Genomic DNA, 4804 nt, shown 5'->3' with positions numbered 1-4804 from the left:
AAGACGTTAAGCAGAATCAGAATAAATAAGATGCCACATTTTACAAATTACTTGAAAACTATGCCATTTTATTTTTTAAAAGGCACTGTGATTATCTTATTTAGTATTATTTACATGCTAAAATTTTTAATGGAATAGATTGTAACCTTCATTAGGGCAGTGACTGTCACATAATCTGTTTTATATCTTCAGTCTACAATCTTCTATCTACAATGAAGTTCTCAGAATCTAGTAGGTACTGAATATGTGTTTGCCAAATAAACGAATTAAACCATGAAATAATTTCTGAAAATAGTGTTTTTACAATGCACAACTAACTTGTACTACATAATATTCCTCCCGATGGTCTCTTTCAATTATCCTACAAATATTCATTATATGCCTATTATGTGCCAGATACTGCATGAGGAACTGGGGCCACAGAAGAGACCTGAGCAGAAAAAAAGCCAATTTTGTGGGTAGTGTCATTAAACAGTAACACAGATTAGATAAAATTCTAATAAATGTTTCCATGGAAAGCATATGGTGCTAGCACAGCATTGAACAGGGGGTCTGTGTCTAGTCTTGGGAAGGTTTTCCTAAGGAAATGACATCCAAGCAGACCCTTGAAGCAAGTAAGGGGGTATCGTGCCAATGCATTCTCTTAGTACTGCACAGTGGCCTTTGTGTTTAAAATACTGACTCATAGAGGCAAGATGGCTGAATTGAATCCTCCTCCACTGATTATCCTCCCCACAGAACACTAAATTGAACAATTTTCAAGACATAGATAGCACAATAAAATATAAATAGAAACAACAAAAAGTTAAAAAGTGGGGTGACTAAGTGTGGAATTTTTATTAATTTTCTCTTTGCTTATTTGTTTGTTTGTGTAAACAATCAATGGTAAGTAGTTACCGTTTTAAAATAGTGGGTTCCCCTTCTCCCCAGAGGTTAGTGCTGAGACTGCGGAGTGTGTGCTCCGGGCTCAGAACACACACTTATTATTAAAAATTCCAAAAAAAATCTTAAAAAATCTTAAAAAAAAAAAAAAAAAACCCAAATTTACAAAAACTCTGCTTCTCCCCCACTGGAAACTTTTTTTTCTTCCTCTTTTATAAAATAACCAGGTGAAGCAGCCGAGACAGACCTGCCCACCGGCGGCCCCGCAGCAGCTCCAAAAGGAACCAAGAGACCGAGGCCTTTCCGCTGCCCAGACCCGACATCGCCACCCTTGCTCCGCCGGCAGCCGGCAGTCCGCGGCAGCGGATCGACCCCATTCTGCCGCCATTGATTAGTTTTTGATTTCAGGTGATTTTTGTCCCTCTGCGCTTGCCCCCGCTCCCGCTCCCCTCCCTCCGGCCCCGCCCCCGCTCCCCTCCCTCCGGCCCCGCCCCCGCTCCCCTCCCTCCGGCCCCGCCCCCAGCCGCCAGCACTGGCTCTTCTCTCACAGAAAGGTCGCGGCCTGTGGCCCAGCAAGCAGCCGTGCGGAGATGAACCCCAGCGCCCCCAGCGACCTCATGGCGTCGCTCTATGTAGGGCACCTCCACCCCGACATGACCGAGGTGATGCTTTAGGAGAAGTTCAGCCCAGCCATGCCCATCCTCTTCATCCGAGTCTGCAGGGACATGATCAGCCCCCCCGCCCCCTCCCCCTCCCCCCTCCCCCTTCTCCCTACTTGAACTTCCAGCAGCCAGCGGACGAGGAGCGTGCTTTGGACACCATGAATTTTGATGTGATAAAGGGCCAGCCGGGACACATCACGTGGTCTCAGCATGATCCATCACTTCGCAGAAGTGGAGTGGGCAACATATTCATTAAAAATCTGGACAAATTCATTGATAATAAAGCACTGTATGATACATTTTCTGCTTTTGTAACATCCTTTCATGTAATGTGGTTTGTGGTGAAAGCGGCTCCAAGGGCTGTGAATTTGTACACTTTGAGACGCAGGAAGCAGCTGAAAGAGCTATTGAAAAAAATGAATGGAATGCTCTAAAAGATCGCAAAGTATTTGTTGGATGATTTAAATCTTGTAAAGAAGGAGAAGCTGAACTTGGAGCTAAGGCGAAAGAGTTCATCAATGTTTATATCAAGAATTTTGGAGAAGACATGGATGATGAGGGCCTTAAGGATCTCTTTGGCAAGTTTGGGCCTGCCTTAAGTGTAAAGTAATGACTGATGAAAGTGGAAAATCCAAAGGATTAGGATTTGGATTTGTAAGCTTTGAAAGGCATGAAGACGCACAGAAAGCTGTGGATGAGATGAATGGAAAGGAGCTCATTGAAAAACAAATTTACGTTGGTCGAGCTCAGAAAAAGTTGGAGCGGCAGATGGAACTTAAACACAATTTTGAACAGATGAAGCAAGAAAGGATCACCAGATACCAGGGTGTTAATCTTTATGTGAAAAATCTTGATGATGATATTGATGATGAAGAACGTCTCCACAAAGAGTTTTCTCCATTTGGTACAATCACTAGTGAAAAGGTTATGATGGAGGGTGGTTGGAGCAAAAGGTTTGGTTTTGTATGTTCTCCTCCCCAGAAGAAGCCACTAAAGCAGTTACAGAAATAAACGGTAGACTTGTGGCTCACCTTCAGTAACCAGGATATGCAGAGAATGGCAAGTGTACGAGCTGTGCCCAACCCTGTAATCAACCCTTACCAGCCAGCGCCTCCTTCAGGTTACTTCATGACTGCTAACCCACAGACTCAGAACCCTGCTGCCTACTATCCTGCTAGCCAAATTGCTCAGCTAAGACCAAGTCCTCGCTGGACTGCTCAGGGTGCCAGACCTCATCCATTCCAAAGTATGCCCGGTGCTATTCGCCCAGCTGCTCCTAGACCACGATTTAGGACTACGAGACCAGCTTCTTCACAGGTTCCACGAGTCATGTCAACACAGTGTGTTGCTAACACATCCACACAGACAGCGGGCCCACGTCCTACAGCTGCAGCTGTTACGGATCTGTGTCCACACTGTTCCACGGTATAAATATGCTGCGGGAGTTTGCAACCCTCAGCAACATCTTAATGCACAGCCACGAGTTACAATGCAACAGCCTGCTGTTTATGTACAAGGTCAGAAAGCTTTGACTGCTTCCATGTTGGCATCTGCCCCTCCTCAAGAGCAAAAGCAAAAGTTGAGTGAATGGCTCTTTCCTCTTATTCAAGCCATGCACCCTACTGTTGCTGGTAAAATCCCTGGCATGTTGTTGGAGATTGATAATTCAGAACTTCTTCACATGCTTGAGTCTCCAGAGTCACTACGTTCTAAGGCTGATGAAGCTGTAGCTGTACTACAAGCCCACCAAGCTCAAGAGGCTGCCCGGAAAGCCGTTAACAGTGCCACCGCTGTTCCAACTGTTTAAAATTGATCATAGAATGATAGAATAGAACAGAGAACACAGAAAAAAATCCATACATCTACAGTGAGTTCATTTTCAACAAAGATGCCAAGAACACGCATTGGGGAAAGGACAATCTCTTTAATAAATGCTGCTGGGAAAACTGAACACCTGTATGCAGAAGAGTAAAACTAGACGCCTATTTCTCACCATATACAAAAATCAAATCAAAATGAATTAAGTACTTGAATCTAAGACCTCAAACTATGAAACTACTAAAAGGAAACATTGGGAAAACTCTCTAGGACATTAGACCGGGCAATGATTTCTTGAATAATAGCCCAAAAGTACTGGCAACAAAAGCACAAAAAAAAGGTGGCGGAGGTGTGGACAAATGACGTCACATCAACTTAAAATGCTTCTGCACAGTAAAGGAAACAATCAGCAAAATGAAGAGACAAGCCACAGAATGGGAGAAAATATTTGCAAACTATCCCTGTGACAATTGATTAATAAACATGATATATAAGGAACTCAAACAACTCAGTAGGGAAAAAGCCTATAATCTGATTTTAAAATGGACAAAAGATCCGAATAGCCATTTCTCAAAAGAAGACATACAAATGGCAAACAGGTATATGAAAAGATGTTCAATATTACTGATCATCAGAGAAATGCAAATTAAAACTACATTGAGATATCATCTTACCCCAGTTAAAATGGCTTTTTATCCAAAAGAGAGGCAATAACCAATGCTAGTGAGGATGTAGAGCAAAGTGAACCCTGTACACTCTTGGTGGGAATATATATTAGTATAACCACTGTGAAGAATGGTTTGGAGGTTCCTCAATAAACAAAAAATAGAGTTACTATATGATCCAGCAACCCCACTGTTAGGTATATGCCTAAAAGAAAAGAAATCAGTATATTAAAAAATTGTCTACATTCTCATGTTTCTTGCAGTGCTATTCACAGCTAAGATCTGCAAGCAACCCAAGTGTCTATCACAGATGAATGGATAAAGAAAATGTGGTACATATATAAAATGGAGTACTATTTAGCCATGAAAATAAAGATATTCCATCATCTGCAGCAACATGGATGGAACTGGAGGTCATTATGTTAAGTGAAGTAAGCCAGGCACAGAAAAATAAACTTTACATGTTCTTACTTGTAAGAGCTAAAAACTAAAACAATTGAACCCATGGAGATAGAGAGTAGAATAATAGTTATCAGAGACTGGGAAAGGTAGTGGAAGGAGGGTAGAAATGGGAATGGTTAATGGGTAAAAAAATATAATTAGGTAGAATAAATAAGATCTAGTATTTGATAGTACAACATGGTGACCACAGTTAACAGTAATTTGTCATGCATTTAAACATAACCAAAATGGTATAATTAGACTGTAACACAAAGGATAAATGCTTGAGGTGATGGATACCCCATTTACCCTGATGTGATTATTATACATTGTATG

At 41.8% G+C, this 4804-nt stretch overlaps 1 pseudogene across 1 annotated transcript; it reads left to right on the top strand.

The window, feature by feature from the left end:
• The first annotated feature begins 1472 nt into the window (after positions 1–1472).
• Positions 1473–3358, top strand: LOC108292775 (annotated as a pseudogene). Its single transcript, XR_001820417.2, has one exon. The product of XR_001820417.2 is annotated as a polyadenylate-binding protein 1-like (transcript).
• Positions 3359–4804: the final 1446 nt, after the last annotated feature.

This window comes from Cebus imitator, unplaced genomic scaffold, assembly GCF_001604975.1.
Source record: "Cebus imitator isolate Cc_AM_T3 unplaced genomic scaffold, Cebus_imitator-1.0 Scaffold506, whole genome shotgun sequence".
Classification (NCBI taxonomy): domain Eukaryota; kingdom Metazoa; phylum Chordata; class Mammalia; order Primates; family Cebidae; genus Cebus; species Cebus imitator.
The sequence above is the reverse complement of the archived record's forward strand: the minus strand, read 5'-3'. Positions and strand labels throughout refer to the sequence as shown.